The sequence below is a fragment of the Globicephala melas genome, chromosome 11 (assembly GCF_963455315.2).
Source record: "Globicephala melas chromosome 11, mGloMel1.2, whole genome shotgun sequence".
In the NCBI taxonomy this organism is placed as follows: Eukaryota; Metazoa; Chordata; class Mammalia; order Artiodactyla; family Delphinidae; genus Globicephala; species Globicephala melas.
In genome coordinates, this window is record NC_083324.2 from 41858362 (window position 1) to 41876546 (window position 18185).

The following is an 18185-nucleotide window of genomic DNA, read 5'->3' on the forward strand; positions in this document are numbered from 1 at the left end:
TACAGTCCTCAGGTCTCCACTCAACACTTACTCCCCTGGGAGTCTGGATGCCCCCCTATCCATCTCCATCCCTACCTGCCACCGCAGTGAACGGCTATCTCCTCATCAGGATGCCAACTTCACAAGGCCACAGGTCTTTGCATATTATGTTCATCGCTATATCCCAGGAACCTAGAACAGTGCCTGGCACTGTTCCCCAAATGCTTGGTAAGTGAATGCATGAGACACATCAAAAAAGGGAGTACAAATGTTACCATCTATAGGTGGAAAGACTTAATTGGACTTAATGGTGACCCACATTCAGAGAAGCAAAAAAAGGAGGCTGTATTATTACTCTTGTAACTGTATGTCACTGCAAACCTTCTGCAGATCTTGTTTGATTACCTTGTACCAAATATTTGATCTGCATCGCATATCATATATCTTGCTAGTCAAGGGTATGACTACATAGAATTGTAGGTGTGTTTGAAAGTATAAAGGATATTGGACTTAAGAATATCTGTTTGCATGCATACATATGTTTTTTATATAAGTGTGTATAAAGAATTATTGACTAAACGGCATTTGAAAAACACTCATCCAATAGGCTGTAGGCAGTAAACGGTGCTTAGACAGCCTATGAATTACCACGGGGCCCAGGAGGCAAAGGGCTCCTGTCTTTGGACAGAGCCCTGCTTATTTTGCAGTTAACTGAATGGGCCTCTCTGTCACTTTTGCTTGGCTACAGGGAATGTCCCTGCACACAATGCTGTGTGTGTCCTAAAGCTGGAGGGCTACTTCAGGGAGAGCTCTGAAAAGAATCTTTGTATTTCAGCCAGGCAAATGGATGAAGAAATAAGAACCCAGGTTCCTTTGGGCTCTTTCCATCCCACCAATGTCTCAAGCAGGCCAGGAAGCCCTGGTCCTTCCAAATCTGTTTCCTGAGCCTTAGGCTTTTCCCAAGTTTCACTGTGGAATTGTCCCATGAATGGAGAGAAGCAGCTGCGATGAAGGCCCTTTCCTGGTGCTTCTAACGAGGCTTTGTCTCATGATTGTCTCCCCTGGAAAGCTGCCCAGGCCAGACCCAGATTTAGGACCATGACCTTGCTCTGTGTGTGCAGCCCCTGCCAGGCTACTGAAGCCCACCCTTCCCCAGTCTCAGTCCCACACCCTGGGCCTCCCGCCACACGGGAAGACCAGCTGCAGGCATGTGCCAGCCACAGGGCCCCACGTGGCTCCCCACACACCCACGGGGAGGGAGGCTGCCCCCTGGCCCTGGCCCAACCCCTCCCGGGCCATCTGCTCGGAGATCAGCGGAATATGTTTAACAGAACAATGAACTGGAATGAGTTTTGAATCAGCACCAATTTTCTGCTTATTTTTTTTTTTAAAGTAATACATGTATATGGCTTAAAATTCAAAAGGTGCAAATGAGCACCCAGTGGAAAAAGGAGTCCCTCCTGCCCCTGAGCCCCAGTGCCCCTCCAGAGACAACCAGCGGCATATTACCAAAGTACACAGGCACGCGCAATTCTTTTTCTTAACACAGAAAGTAAAAGTGCACTGCCCCTTGCTTTTTGCATTTAACAATACTCTTGGAAATCTTTTCATATCATTTCACATGCAGCTGCCTCATTCTTTCAGAGGGCTAATATTTCTGTCTTTGGGTGAGTCATAGATTTCTTAACCAGTCTCCTATTCACAGAAATCTAGGCTGCTTCCAGGCTTTTGCTATTACGTATTCTGTGGCCATGACTGACTTATAAACCATACCACACCTGTTCAAGCCTAGCCATGGGATAAACACCCACGAGGCAGGTATATTCTTGAGAACTCCACCATGCTGCCTGGATTTCTTCATCAACAGCAAGGAGCTCTGCCTTGTTTTCTGCTGGTTACCATCTCACTGGGGTCAGGGTTAGAACCGTTGATGAGTCATAACAAGAACAACGATTATTAAAAGCGTCATAGCACCTACGCTTTGCCCAGCACCATTCTCTGTATTCTACGTATGTTACAGGGTTGAATCCTCCCAACAGCTCATGAGATAGGTTCCATTATCCCCTCCTTTATACAGGTGAGGAAACTGAGGCACAGAGGAGGTAAGGAACTTGCCTGAAATTCCACAGCTAGGAGGCATCTGGGATCGGAACCCAGGCAGCCCGGCTCTGTGCCACATCACCTCTCATAACAAAATCACCTAAGAAATCGCTTGGCTACTGAAGCTGCTTCCAGGGTGTGTATATCAGTGGGTGCTTGCCTGCAAAGCCTGAATGGGAACTGTGTCTTCTGTTCCCAACACCCTGTGTGTCTAGAGTGAGGACTGGATTAGCCTGTAAGCTCTGTGACAGTAGGAACCAGCTCTGCCTTGTTCACCTTGGTACCTTGCATACTGCTCATTAGTTACTGTTGAATGAATATTATCTTGAATAATAACAATGCTAGTAATAGCTGCTATTTATGGAGCACGAGCTAGGAGTCTGCCATAAATTATCTCATTTAATCCTCACAACAGCTGTCTGAAATAAATTCCATTATACTTCCATTTTACAGATGGAGAAACAGAGGCTCACAGAGGTTAAGTCAATTGCCCAAGGACGCACAGCTGGTAAGTAGATGAGTTGGGATTTGATCCCTGGATGTCTGCTCTCTACCTCGAGTGATTTCTGAATGATGTCAGTCTGCACCTAAGTCTGTGAATCCACGAGTTTCCCACCTAGGAATTGACCTCCACTGGGTCAATAACCACACGTCCTTTTTAAAATATTAAATAAACTTAATTTTTAGAGCAGTTTTAAGTTGAGTGGAAAGTACACTTCTGTGTACTCAGAAGTACAATTTTTAATTTCATAGAAATATTGAGTGGAAAATACAGAGATTTCCTATATGCCTCCTGACCCTACATACACAGCCTCCTCCACCATCAACATCCTGCACCAGAGTGGTATATGTGTTACAGTCAATGAACTTATGTTAACACATCATTATCATCCAAAGTCCACAGTTTACACGAAGGCTCAGTCTTGGTGTTGTACATTCTATGGGCTTGGACAAATGCAAAATGATGCGCGTCCACCATTATAGTATCTTACAGAGTAGTTTCACTGCTCTAAAACTCCTCTGCCAACGCATCTCTCCCTCTTCCCTAACCCCTGAAAACCACTGATCTTTTTCTGCCTCCATAGTTTTGCATTTTCCAGAATGTCATATAGCTGGAATCACATAGTATGTAGCCTTTCCAGATTGGCTCCTTCATTTAGTAAAGCCTCCATGTCTTTTCACGTTTTAGGGTAAATAGGTTACAGTTTGTATTTGTGGGGAGGAAAGGCCAATAAAGTTTAAAGATAGAAAAAAGGATAGCTAAAAATTAAACCATTGAGTCTCTGGTCCACCTGAAAAAAATCAGGCAGAACAGAAGCAGAAGGTGGTCTGTCTACCAAAGGGCCGCCAAAGGGGGCTGTCAGCCCTTCATACAGCGCCCCAGGCTCACACTTTCATCTCTGTCTTGAAGTGAAGGCAAACAGAGAAGCACCAAGATTGAACCAAGAAGACATTTATCACACATCTTCATGCCTCTATCCCTTTACCAGCCACATTGCCCATATTGGGTACAAGGAACTCATTAAAACAAACAAAAAAAATCCTGGGGGGGAAGGATAAATTAGGAGACAAGGACCTACTGTATAGCACAGGGAACTCTACTCAACACTCTGTAATAACCTATATGGGAAAAGAATCTGAAAAAGAATAGATGCATGTATAATGTCTGAGTCAGGCTGCTGTACACCTAAAACAAATACAACATTGTAACTCAACTATACTCCAGTTAAAAAAAAAAATCATGTAATCATGCTGAGTGTGGAAGTTCTGTGTGAGTTTGAGCATGCTAAACATACTATTTAGTTAAATGTAAATATTTAAAATATGCCACAAACTTTGAACTCTATTTTGATGCTATTTGTTTTCAAATATACTGGGAGTCTCAATGAATCAAAGCAGCCAGGACCTTTCTTGACCCTTAAGAGGCCCCATCTGCTCGGGATCTGGGAAAAAAGGAGCTAAAAAAGAGTGCGTGTCTCTGTTATCCAGCCCTGTTCCCGCAGAGAGGATCCAGAATGCTGGAACAGAATGACGAAGGATTTGGGGCATAGCACGGGGCTCCAGTGGGGACAGAGAGTGTACACCCAGCCCACCCAGGGCTGGCCCTCTGCTCTGAACGCTCCAAAAGTTCTGTTGCTGCTGCTAAGCATCCTGTCTTCTTTGTGAGACAGGAGATCAACTGATGTAGGTTAATGAAATGCAATTTTTTAAAAAATTTATTTATTTTATTTATGGCTGCGTTCAGTCTTCGTTGCCGTGTGCAGGCTTTCTCTAGTTGTGGTGAGCAGGGGTTACTCGTCATTGCGGTGCGTGGGCTTCTCATTGCGGTGGCTTCTCTTGTCGCGGAACACGGGCTCTAGGCGCGCGGGCTTCAGTAGTTGTGGCTCATGGACCCTAGAGCGCAGGCTCAGTAGTAGTGGTGCACGGGCTTAGTTGCTCCGTGGCATGTGGGATCTTCCCGGACCAGGGCTTGAACCCGTGTCCCCTGCATTGGCAGGTGGACTCTTAACCACTGTGCCATCAGGGAAGCCCCGAAACGCAAGTTTTGTTAAGCAAATGAATTTCGTGATCAGGGGCTTCAAATCTGCAGAGAGTATGTGAATATAAAGATATCATCTTTATATGTATTTGTGTTTCATGTAAAAGAAAACATGTTTTCTGATGCCAAAAATAATTTAATTGACAAAATTTGGGAAAGCATGGCAAGTACATAGAAGAATATAAAAGCCAGCCCCCTGGGCAGCAAAAGCCAAGACAGTGTTAAAGTGCAAATGATTAATTCAAATATCACCTGTGAAATTAAAAGGGGTGAGGGACCAGGAGTGGGTGGGAGAGCACACAGACTGTGATGCAGGTCTAACACCTGTGAGGGCAAAGGGAGAAGGAAGGAGGATTGGGCAGGAAGAGCCTCAGACTGCAGTGAGCTCTGGGAGAGTTTTGGCCAACGCAATGTAAAGCTCCAGCACAAAGATTGCCTAGAAGAGTCTCATGCTAGGCAGGAATGACCAAGCCGGAGTACTCCACACTTAGTCATTGGTTGTGGCTGCCAGGAGACAGCGTAGCCTTGGCTCCAATGTTGCAGCTGGAGGCTCTCAGCTAACTACCTCCTCTTGGCAGGTTCTCTCTTAAAGGGAGAGCTGACCATATGTATGCGTATGAATGTGAATATGTGTGTGTACGTAAATTATTTTTGTTTTACAAAATTGTGATCATTTTGTACAGACTGCTTGGTAGTCTGAATTTTTTCTACTCAGTTTATGCCACTGAGTACACTAACACATATCATTAAATGATTCTTTCAAATCATAATTCATTAAATGGAGCTTCTGTGAATCCACCAGTTTTCTGAAATGATGTGCTAAATTTCGTGACAGTGTATTTATGAGCATTTTCACAAGGACAGAGCTGGTAGTTTTCCTCACATCCTCTAAGGGGTCCAAAAAGGTTAAGACCCACAATCTAAAACATTATTTATGGCAGTGATATACCATGACTTGTGAAACCGGTTCCCTACCATTGAGTGGTTTCCAATTCTCGGCTATGGTAAACATTGATGTTCATAAATCTTAGCATAATATGACTATTCCCTTGGGATAAGTTCCTATACAAGCAATGCTGAGTCAGAAGGTACGTGCCTCATCTTCAAGGCTTTTGATACTATTGCCAAATACACCAATGCCTGGGAATAGAGAGCCTTGGACAGATGATAAGAAAATCCTGGTTGCCATAACTTTTTTTATCCCTTTTATCTTCTCCACTGGTGCACATTATTATCCTCATTTTACTGATGAGCTCACTGAGTCTCAGAGAGGTTAAGTAATAAGTCCAGGGTCACACTGGGATCTGTCTGGTTCTAGAGAAGCCAGACTACAGGGGACTTTTTCATAAAGAGCCCCATTATTTAACCATCCATAGGCTGAATCTTCAAATACTTCCCCACTGAATTATTTATGATTCTTTTGCTTGCAAGTGACAAGGGCGCATCTCAACCTACCTTAAGAATAAAGGAAGCTGACAGCAGGATATGTCATGGTGCATAAGGCCCGGAATGTGGGTGATGCTGGGTGTGTGAAAGATGGTGCTCAGTCAGGGTGCTGCCTCAGCCCTCTCCTCTCTGCTCACCACGGCCACGCCATTGGCTTCTCTGGCTGCATAGTGACCACCCCCAACGCTCAGGTCCTGCCTGTTGGAGTCCAGGCAATCACTGGGAGATTGACTCTGCTTTTTCTGTCTCAAACCCAAATTCCTGGGAAGGAACTCTGACTGGCCGGGTTAAGTCAGGTGATTCCCCCTCTCAGTCATTGCTGCCAAGGGAGGAGCTGGGGCAGGGGGTGGAGTTGCCCCGTATTAACAAGAGCTCTGTACACTAAGTAGTCACCACAAGCAAGGAGGGGAAATGCCATGACCCCTACAGTTTGCCCTAGAAGAAGGAGAATAGGATTTTTCATGGTCCCTCTTCAGCTCATGGAGATAGTCTTTGGGGAGAAAAGCACATGCCCTTGACCCTGGGCTCCACCTACAAGTGTGGTAGGAGATCTGTGGCTCTGCAAGAGAACAGGTGTCATTTATTTGTTCAGCCAATTCTTTGTGGTACTAACAGTGAGGCCCTGGAGCAGATGAAAATCATCAGTTAGCCTTTTGGTTATTAGCCTGCCACCCGCCTACCCCCAAAACACACATGCGGCTCAGAGTCCAAAAGGAAGAGCTTAAGTAAAGGGGGAGATGAAAGTTCTCTGTACAATAAAGGCACAGGCATTTTCAGGGAGCCTGTTAGGGAGAATATTTAAGGGGAGATCTGGAAAAGCCAGATACTTGGGGAGCATTCTCGCAGAGGAAAAGCAACTCCCAGTTCTGGGGCAGCAAGGCCAGTGTGGCTGGAACGAAGGGAGCACTGCGGGAGAGGGGGCATTGAGGCCAGCAGGGCTGGGACAGGGAGGGGGCTCTCAATGGCCCACCGCTGGGTTTGGCCCTGGGGATTGTTAAGGCAAGTATGTGATCTGAGCTAAGCTCTGAAAAGATCAGCACAGCTGCCATGTTAAGAATAGACTTGGGGGCTTCCCTGGTGGCACAGTGGTTGAGAGTCCACCTGCCGATGCAGGGGACGTGGGTTCGTGCCCCGGTCCGGGAGGATCCCACGTGCCGCGGAGCGGCTGGGCCCGTGAGCCATGGCCGCTGAACCTGCGCGTCCAGAGCCTGTGCTCCGCAACGGGAGAGGCCACAACAGTGAGAGGCCCGCGTACCGCAAAAAAAAAAAAAAAAAAGAATAGACTTGGGAGTGGGGTTGGTGCCAAGGGTAGGCGCCGGGAGACGGGTGAGAAGGCGAGGCTGTTGTAGGGCTGTTGAGGGGATGGCACTGAGATCAGGGAGATGGCCCTGGAGCCAGAAAACAGTGGACGGACTCGAGATACCTGGAGATTGTGGATGGATATGTGGGAGGCAAGAAAATGGGGAGAATCAAGGATAATTCCTAAGTTTCCCATTTGCGTAACTGGATGGTTGGGCGACGGGTGACGGGTCATTTACTGAAAGGGAGCAGACTTGGAGGGAAACAGGGTTGGAGGGAGAAATCAAGAGGAGAAGCAAAGAAGACAGCTGAGCGGCCAGAAAAGAGGTCTGGCTGGACATTAGATTTGGAGTCATTGGTGTTCGAAGCCGTGAGGCTGAGTGAGTTCACCTGGGCAGGGGGTGTAGCTAGAGAAGAACAGAGGGCCCAGGACCAAGTCCTGAAGAGCTCAAAGAGAGGGAAGAGCCAGAGAATGAGCCTGAGGCAGAGCAGCCAGGGAGGTACCAGGAGAAGAAAGAGTGTGTGACATTAAGAGGAGGGTCAATCCCTGTTGTGGGTTTGCACCATGGAGGTCACTGTGGGGGGCAGTTTCCGTGGGGAGGGCCATGGCTTCCCTGGTGTCATGGGAGCAGGGGCTGGATCTACTTCACTTGGGTGATATGGAAGTGGGTGACTCCACGCCAGAGGACTTGGGGACCTTTGTGCTATGTCTGTAGAGCAACATGAAACAGAGAAAAGTGCCTGTGACATTTTCATCAACCAACATGGTTGGGGTGTGAGCTGTGAGGGCAGCCTGCGGGCAGCCTGAGGAACGCCCTCGGAGCTGCTAGAGGAACTGTGAACTGAGGACCTGGGTGTGAAGCCACTCCCCATCTGCTACATGGGAGAAGTGCCCTGCCACATGGGGAACGTGAGCCCTACAGACAGGAAGGAGGATCGCCCTGTTTATTTCTGTCTGCCTGATTTCACATCTGCTGACGTCTTCACACCCACCCCCCTCCTCTTCTTTGAGCCTCAACGGTTGAGGAGCTAAAAATGTACCCCTAAGGCCAAAGCTATGCCTTACGCTTGGTCAATTTAGCACAACCAGTCTACTGGGGAACTCAAAATGCAAAATACTGAGAAGTAAAAATGCTCACAATCCTCTAAACCTGTAAAAAAACAACCCCAAAAGATGGAAGAGATGTGCTCCATGCCCTCCGAGCACTGTGACCATAAGACTAAGACGCAGCGGGTGTCCACAGGGCACCCACCACATCTGAGGGCTGCTTGGAGTGACTATTTTTTTTTCTTGTCAAAATAAATGGGCCTTCTGTGTTGAAAATGATTTCACGGTTTCATTTCCTTCGAAGGCATCCTGCCCTCATTGACGTGAAAATGCCTCATGGAAATTCCTGCTGTGGGCTGGCTGTCATGGGTGACCTTCAGGGCACCTGGGGCCCCCTCCTGCAGCCCCCACCCACTTGAGAGCTGACCTACCTGGGATCCCCCAGACCCCAGGCTTCTTCCCCTGGTAGGGCCTGAGTTTATGGCAGGGCTGGGAGAGAACTGCTGGCCCTTGGGACCCCCTGGTAGGCCCTCCAATCTCCAGCTGTGGGGAGCACGATTGCCTGATGCCAGGCTCTGAACCCAGGTGTGCTGAGGCTACATGTCCCATAGGCTGCTCCCAGCCCCTGGCTGAGCTTGGTGGGGACAGATGCTAAGACAGGCCTGTGCCTGGGAGATGCAGGGCTCCTCCAACAGGCAACTTTGGCCTGGGGAAGACCTTTCTTCTCCCTTCCTTCTCTCCTTCCCAGGGGTCAACCAGCATCTCCTTCTCCAGCCTCCCGCATCTCCCTCCCCATCCCCTACACAGGCTTGGAATCTCATCTTGGTATTTGCATCTCAGAGGATCCAAGTTAGCACACCTGGAGCTTCCAGAAATTGATGGGAGTGTAGCAAACAGCCCCAGTGTTCATTGCCTGGAGGGCAAGGTCAGTCTTATGCCATAGTCTGTCTCTAATTGGGGTCATTCCTCTGTCCCCTTCTCCTTTTTTTTTTTTAATTTGAGTTCCTTATATATTTTATTTTATTTTTTAAAATTTTACTTATTTTATTTATTTATTTTTGGCTGCGGTGGGTCTTCGTTGCTACGTGACAGCTTTCTCTAGTTCTAGCGAGCGGGGCCTCCTCTTCATCACAGCGCGCAGGCTTCTCATTGCGGTCGGTGGCTTCTCTTGTTGCGGAGCATGGGCTTTAGATGTGTGGGCTTCAGTAGCTGTGGCACGCAGGCTCTGTAGTTGTGGCACATGGACTTAGTTGCTCTGCGGCGTGTGGGATCTTCCCAGGCGAGGGCTCGAACCCATGTCCCCTGCATTGGCAGGCGGACTCTTGACCACTGCGCCACCAGGGAAGTCCCCTCTGTCCCCTTCTGAAGAGACAGATTCCCTCATGAGAGGTGCAGGTGGCATCCCCATGCCTTTGTGGTGCCTGCTGCAGAGCGCTGACACTGAGCTCCAGCCTGTCTTAATTCACATCCGCCCAAGTCACTGAGTGTCCCCATGATGGGCACCTCAGTGAGCTGGTGATTCCCATGTTCAAGTATGAGGGGACATGTGACTTCACACTGAGAAACATAAAGCGCAATGGGACGCAGTCAGCAGTCCATCCTCTTGTTTGTCAGGGAATGTGACTTTAACCAGGGATTCTGGGTGCTGGGAGATTAGAGAAGAGGGATGGGAGAGGAGGAGGGAGCAGGGAGGGATGGTGAAGTAACAGGGTCATTTTATCATTTACCAAGGGGAGGTGTGGGGCTGGCAGTGAGTGGAACATAGGCAGGAGGTAGAGAAATCAGATGGAAAAGAGCAGCTGAAGACCTGTACTGGGTTGAACAGTGTCCACCCCATCCCCAAGAATTCATGTCCTTCCTGGAACCTCAGAATGTGACATTATTTGGAAATAGGGGAGTTGCAGATGTCATTAGTCAAGATGATGTCAAACTGGAGTAGGGTGGGCTCTAAATCCAACATGACTGGTATCGCTATAAGAAGAGGAGAGACACAGAGAGCCAGGAGGAGATGCCATGTGGAGACAGAGGCAGAGGTTGGGACAACACAGGGGCAAGCGAGGAATGTCAAGATTGCTGGCAGGCCTTTCTCGCCTTCTGAGATGGCCCACACTCTGTCTGTGGAGTGTTTCTCTCTAAATAAATCCACTTCTTACCTATCACTTTGTCTCTCACTGGATTCTTTCTGCGATGAGACATCAAGAACCTGAGCTTCATTAAGTCCTGAAACCACGGAACAGAAGGTCGAGCCCTGGTCCGGGAAGATCCCATATGCCGTGGAGCAACTAAGCCCGTGTGCCACAACTACTGAGCCTACACCCATTCAACTTGTCAGTTTCAAGTCTGACACCCATTCAAGACTTGAAACTAAGTGACTGAAACTACCAAAGCTATTAGCCCCCGGAGAGTTCAACTCCTGAGCACATGAGGAGATCAGCCCCTCTCTCTAGCTTCTTGACAGAAGACAGGGCAAGTTCTTTCTGGGGAGAATATTATCCACCTCATTCTCTAGTGTGCCTTTTTTTTTTTTTTTTTTTTTTTTGCGGTACGCGGGCCTCTCACTGTTGCGGCCTCTCCTGTTGAGGAGCACAGGCTCCGGATGTGCAGGCTCAGCGGCCATGGCTCATGGGCCCAGCCGCTCCGCAGCATGTGGGATCTTCCCGGACCGGGGCACGAACCCGCGTCCCCTGCATCAGCAGGCGGACTCTCAACCACTGTGCCACCAGGGAAGCCCTCTAGTGTGCTTTTATACCTATGTCTGGCATATACTAAAAAAAAAATTATGACACATGAAGAAGCAGGAAAACGTGATCTTTCATGGGGAAAAAAGAAACAAATAATAGAAACAGACCCACAGATAACCCAGCTGTTGGAATCAGCAGACTAAGTATTTAAAATAACTTTAAATACATTAAAGAATTTATGTAAAGAGATAGACAAATATAGGGAAAAAATGGACTAATTCAACAGAAAAATGAAAACTTATTTTAAAAAAGCCAAATGGAAAAATTTGAATTAAAATACGTAGTATCTGAAATGAAGAATTCCTTATATATATAAGTTTAACAGTAGACTAGACACAGGATAAGAAAGAATCAGTGAACTCAAAAACATGCCAGTAAATAAACAATTACCACATAACCCAGGAATTGCATTCTTCGGCATTTATCCCAGAGAAATAAAACCTCATGTTCACACAAAAGCCTATACATGAATGTTCATAGCTGCTTTATTGGTAACAGCCAAAAACTGGAAAAAACTCAGACGTCCTTCAGATAGTATGTGCATACCATGGAATGCATCTCAGTAATAAAAAGGAACGAACTACTGATAAATGCAAAAACTTAAGATGAATTTCAAGGGAATTGTGCTCAGTAAAAAAAAGCCAATCCCAGAGATTACATAGCATATGATTCCATTTATGTAACATTCTTGAAATGACAAAATTATAGAGATGGACAACAGATTAGCTATTGTCAGGGGTTAAGGAAGGAGTGGGGATGTGGTAGGGAGGTGGGGTGGTTATAAAAGGGCAACATGAGGAATCCTTATACTGATGGAACTGTTCTGTATCTTGACTATGGTGGGGGACACATGGACCTACTGTTGTGATCAAATTGCACTGGACTAAACGCATGCACACACATACATCAGATCAGTACAAGAAAGACTGAGGAAATCTGAATAAGATCGGTAGATTCTATTAATTTCATTATCATGGTTGTGATATTGTACTACAGTTCTGCAAGATGTTATCATTGGGGGAAACGGTACAGGATCTGTTTGTATTACTTTTTTTTTTCCCTTTTTAATTTTTATTGGAGTATAGTTCATTTACAATGTTATGTTAGTTTCTGCTGTATAGCAAAGTGAATCAGTTATACAGATACATATATCCACTCTTTTAGATTCTTTTCCCATATAGGTCATTACAGAGCATTGAGTAGAGTTCCCTGTGCTATACAGTAGGTCCTTATTAGTTATCTGTTTTTTTAAAAAATAGTTCTTTATTGGAGTATAATTGCTTCACAGTACTGTGGTAGTTTCTGTTGCACAACACAGGGACTCAGCCATATGCATACACATGTCCCATATCCCCTTCCTCTTGAGCCTCCCTCCCATCCTCCCTATCCCACTCCTCTCAATCATTGCAAAGCACCGAGCCGATCACCCTGTGCTATGCTTCTGCTTCCCACCAGCCAACTATTTTACATTCGGTAGTGTGTATGTCGATGCTACTCTCACTTCGCCCCAGCTTTGCCCTCCCACCCCATGTCATCAAGTCCATTCTCTATGTCTACCTCTTTATTCCTGCCCTGCAACTAGGTTCATCAGTACCTTTTTTTTTTTTTTAGATTCCATATATATGTGTTAGCATACAGTATTTGTTTTTCTCTTTCTGACTTACTTCACTCTGTATGACAGACTCTAGGTCCATCCACCTCACTACAAATAACTCAATTTTGTTTCTTTTTATGGCTGAGTAATATTCCATTGTATATATGTGCCACATCTTCTTTATCCATTCATCTGTTGATGGACATTTAGGTTGGTTCCATGTTCTGGCTATTGTAAATAACGCTGCAGTGAACATTGTAGTGCATGTCTCTTTTTGAATTATGGTTTTCTCAGGGTATGCATTACTTCTTACAACCGCATGTGAATCTATTTTTTAAAAAAGAAAGGAAGGACTTCCCTGGTGGCGCAATGGTTAACAATCCGCCTGCCAATGCAGGGGACACGGGTTCCCCTGGAAGATCCCACATGCTGTGGAGCAACTAAGCCTGTGCGCCACAACTACTGAGCCTGCGCTCTAGAGCCTGCGAGCCACAACTACTGAGCCCACATGCCACAACTACTGAAGCCTGCATGCCTACAGCCCGTGCTCCACAACAAGAGAAGCCACCGCAACGAGAAGCCCGTGCACCGCAATGAAGAGTAGCCCCAGCTTGCCACAACTAGAGAAAGCCTGCACACAGCAATGAAGACCCAATGCAGCCAAAAATAAATAAATAAATAAATAAATAAATAAATAAATAAATTTTAAAAAGAAAAATAAATACCAAAGAAAATTCTTTAAGCCAACAGGAAATTATCTCAGACTGAAGGCCAGATCTGCAGGAAGAATCAATAATATAAGAAATGGTAAGTATTTGGGTAAATATAAAAGACTATTTTTTTTTGTTTTTAAAGCAAAAATAATAAGCAATTTTTGTGGGATTTATAACATATGTATAAATAATTTTGACAATAGCTAATAATTTGACAATAATTTGACAAAAGGACAGGAGGGGATAGTTGTGTCAGAACAGTTCGATTTGTCCATTGTGAAGTGATTACAACACTAACTCAAGGAAGACTATTATTGGTTAAGGTTGCACATTGTAATGTCTCAAATATCCATGAAAAATAATACAAGGAGATATAATAAATATATTATCTATTCAACACTCATGACAAGTAGGTAGAATGAGCATTAACACCCAATTTCACAGGTATAAAAACTGAGGCTTGGAGAGTCTAAAGCTTTGCCTGAGGGCACCAGATGGGAAACAGGTGCACCAGAACTTAAGACAGGTTTTCAGACTCCCCAAGCCCAGTGTCCCTCCCATCATTCTGAGGTTCAACAAACTTTTTCTGTGCAGGACCAGATAATAAATATTTTAGGCTTTGTGGGCCATAGAGTCTCTGTTGCAACTACTGAACTCTGCAAAAACAGCCACAGAGGGCTTCCCTGGTGGCGCAGTGGTTGAGAGTCTGCCTGCCAGTGCAGGGGACACGGGTTTGAGCCCTGGTCTGGGAAGATCCCACATGCCACGGAGCAACTAGGCCCGTGAGCCACAACTACTGAGCCTGCGCATCTGGAGCCTGTGCCCCGCAACAAGAGAGGCCGCGACAGTGAGAGGCCCGTGCACTGCGATGAAGAGTGGCCCCCGCTCACCACAACTAGAGAAAGCCCTCACACAGAAACGAAGACCCAACACAGCCAAATAAATAAATAAATAAAATTAAAAAAAAAAAAAACAGCCACAGAAAATTCATAAATAATCGAGCATGGCAGTGTTCCGATAAAACTCTTTATTTATAAAAACAGGTGGTGGGCCAGATTTGGCCCATGGGTCACTGTTTTCCAGTCTTGCATTATGCTACTGTCCAGTGGTTTTGTGGCTCTGGCCCAGAGAGGGTCATTGTGATCCACAGCCAGTGTCCACAACCACCAACATAGCAACAGGCTCTTTTTGGTCTATGGCTGTCCCCCGCCCATCTACCCTGCCTGGCTCCCGTGGGCTCTGGCCCCAGCCTTATGATAAATAGAAACCTTAGTTCCTTTTCATTCCTTCCTCAGGGGAAATATCCAGCAACAGGCCAGGGACTGCTGGGCCCCGATTACTGAATCACATTTTGCTCTCTCACCTCTCCTTTCCAGACTTAAAAATAAACCCACAGCGCTTCCGCCAGCAGCAACTCACTGCCTTCTCACTGTCTCCCTGTGGCCTTTACTTGAAGCTCTCTCCCCTGAGGGCTTCCAGTCCTTAGGGTCAGCCCAACTCTTGACAACCAAGACTTTAAAACACACACAAACAATATTTGCAAGAGGCTGATGTGCTCCAATAATGCCCCATGACTGATGTTTAACAATGACTCTGTGGCAGCCCAGGCAAGAGAGGCCAGAACTGAAGGCTTAACTGAAAGAGCAGGAAACCATCCTGTTGCTGTCCTTTTGTTCCCCGGCAGAGAAACCCCCAGACTGTTACTTAGGCCTGCTCAACAGTTTCTAGTTTACAAAATATCCCCAGACTATTTTCAGCAGATTTCCCTTCCAGGACGCCCATCTCACCCAGCAGCTGGCATCACTGTGTCAATTTTGTTATACTTTTTTTTTTTTGGCCTCGCCGTATGGCATGTGGGATCTTAGTTCCCTGATCAGGGATCGAATCCGTGCCTCCTGCAGTGGAAGCGCAGAGCCCTAACCACTGGACAGCCAGGGAATTCCCTCAATTTGTAATTAAGGAAATAAAAACCTCTGCTGGGTTTAACAACTTAACTTGCTCAAGGTCACTGAGCCCACTTAGGACTAGAATCATTCATGCAAATATTTACTGAGCACCTACTGTGTGCCTGATGGTGTTCTGGGTCTGAGACACAACAGAGACTAAAATTGCTGTAAATAAATAAAATAAGGCTGCATGAGTCCCTGCCCTCACGATGCTGACCTTCTGGAAGGAGAGACAAATGATAAGATAAATATGCAAACTGTGTCATTATTTGCTAGGGGGTAGGGGATGCTGGGGATGGGGTGGTATTTGGTATAGGATGGTCAGGGAGACCTTACGAGCACAGGGACCAGCAGGGGGTGAGAGAAGGAGTGACCTGGTGAGGGGCTTTCTTGGTAGAGGGACTCTAAGTCTGAGATGTTGAGGCAGGAGTGTGCCTGGTGTGCCCGGGGAACAGCAAAGAAGCCAGTGTTTCTGGAGCAGAGTGACCTCGGAGGAGTGTGGAGAGGCAGCGGTGGGAGGGAGTGGACGCATCATGTGGAGACGGGTGTCTTATTCATTTCCAGGTACACTTCGCTTAGCACAGCACAGAGCAAAGCACGGCTGATCAGAGGTTTATGGCAGCTTGTGGGGCTGCAGTAACAGATGCGGGGGAGCTCAACCCTGCGGGTGACCCGGTGTTCGGTCCTCACCCAGAATCTGTCCTGGACCTCCTGCGGGGAGGAGGGGCACAGGTAGAGTGAGTGGGGAGAGGCCTCCAACTCACATTCCTAGCTCTTGCACTGAAAGATCAGCACCTGGATAAAAGCGAGATGGGATCTGGGAAGCGAAGACCCCTCCGCCCCCTGCCCCCACCTCTCCCTGACCTCCAAGTCCACCCTCTGGGAGGCTCCTGTTTGTCGTTACCCTAGGCAGGCCCCCGCCCAGACCTCTGACCCCTGCCCTGGCCCTGGGGCTGTGCCTCAGCTCAACTGCCCCACCTGTGACCACCAGGCAGTCATTTGTGGCCGCAGGGAAAGAGAGGGCTCTGGGAGGGGAAATGGGGAAACCAAGGTCAGGTCTCTGAATCCTCCTCTCCTTCTCTGCTCCCTTCCGCAGGGCCCTGTCTCAGGCCACGAAAGCGCGGAAAAGGGGAAGAGAAAGGAACTATCCTGTGCTAAGCACTCACTGTGTACCAGAGCTGATGACCTCGCGCATCCTGGTGGGCACCGTCCCTGTGGGGCGGTGGAGCCTCTGAGCTGTGGGAGGCTGGCCCAGGGTCCTGCTGGGTAGGTCATGACTGGCTTTTTTTGCTTTTAGCACTTGGTGTTATAGATTTTTTTTTTCTTAAAGCATAATTGATGTACAATATTCTATAAGTTATAGGTGTACAATACAGTGATTCACAATTTTTAAAGGTCATATTCCATGTATAGTTATTATAAAACATTGGCTGTATTCCCTGTGTTGTACAATATATATCCTTGTAGCTTATATAGACTTCTTAAAAAAAGTGAACATTTGAGGAAATAGAGATTCTGAAAACTCATACACATTAAGCGTACAGGTCAACAAATCCTCATAAACTCTGCCATCAGCACCCAGATCATGAAACGGAAACCAACAGCACCCACCTCCAGACACTCACCAGCTGGCGACCTCAGGCAGGTTCCCCGACAGCTCCAAGCCTCAGTCTGCCCATCCGTAAAGTGGGGCCCTGCTTGTTAACCTCCTCACAGCACATCTGGTGAGGATTAAATGGGATAAAGCATTTAATCATAAGAACACTGGCCGAGTCATCAGCCTTTCTACATACATGAACTCATCGAACCCTCGCAACAACGCCAAGGTTAAAACTGTCATCCCCACTTCCCCAGGTGAGGAGACAGAGGCTCGGGGGGTTAAGCGGCCCGCTGAGCTCTCAGGACCAGTACCTGGGAGAGCGGGGACTCCAGCCAAGCCGAGTTCCAGGGTCCCCCATCTCACCTGCCATTTGCCGAGCTCAATCTCTGCACAAAGTTAAGCTTAATACACAGTAGAGTCCCGACTTATTACTGTGCTTCCATCAACAATACGGACGACTCCCACCATAGGTGGGTGCTGTCACAAGAGGGCTCCCTGCAGTTTGATGCCTCCGGTGATGGTGTCACCTGAGCCCAGGTGAGGATGGGGGCCTCCCTGTGTAACTGTCTGCCTTGGCCCCAGCCTCAGGCCCTTCCCTGACTGGCAGCTGTGGCTTGGATTAATCCTCAAGACTAAACTGCCCTCCCCACGACACTCCTAGTCACTTGGTGTGAAGCTCATCCTCTGTCAGGCAAAACTGAATTACCAGTTCCCTCCCCCAAAGCAGGTTTCTGGCTGTGGGCTTGTGCATGTGTTGTATGCTGGCATGTATGGCGCGGGGTGTGTGTGCAGTATGTGTGGTATTGTGTTATGTGTGTGTGGTATCTCTGTGTGTGTGTGTGGGTGTGTGTGTGCGTGTTGAGGTGTGGGTGTGTATATGTGGGGTGTGTGTGTATGAGGTATGTGTGTGTTGTGTATGGGCTGTGTGTATGACGTGTGTGTATGTGGTCTGAGGAGTGTGTGGTGTGTGTGTGTGTGGCATGTGGTCTGTGTGGTGTGTGTGTGTGGCCCACATGTTTGTGTGTGTGGCGTGTGTGTGTGGCATGTGTGTGTGGCGTGTGTGGCGTGTGCGTGTGGTGTGTGTGGCGTCTGTGTGTGTGGCGTGTGTGTGTGTGGTGTGTGTGTGTGTGGTGTGTCGTGTGGTGTGTGTGTGTGTGTGTGGCGTGTGTGTCATGTGTGG

The 18185-nt window shown here is 47.3% G+C and overlaps 1 protein-coding gene and 1 long non-coding RNA gene across 3 annotated transcripts in view; one reads left to right on the forward strand and one right to left on the reverse strand.

The window, feature by feature from the left end:
- The window catches only part of LARS2 (leucyl-tRNA synthetase 2, mitochondrial), a 336746-nt gene that overhangs the window by 40889 nt on the left and 277672 nt on the right, over window positions 1-18185 (reverse strand). The window contains exon 22 of one of the 2 annotated variants that reach the window (XM_060307179.1): window positions 16284-17126. The exons of the other annotated variant lie outside the window; for it this stretch is intronic. The gene's annotated coding sequence lies outside the window, so the exon portion shown is untranslated. Of the gene's footprint in view, window positions 1-16283; window positions 17127-18185 lie in introns of those variants that run through there. 2 annotated transcript variants of the gene reach the window in all.
- On the forward strand, window positions 16-17018 carry LOC132598066 (uncharacterized). The gene is made up of 4 exons (XR_009565668.2): window positions 16-207; window positions 2533-2587; window positions 13090-13553; window positions 16502-17018. It is a non-coding gene; the product is annotated as an uncharacterized lncRNA (long non-coding RNA).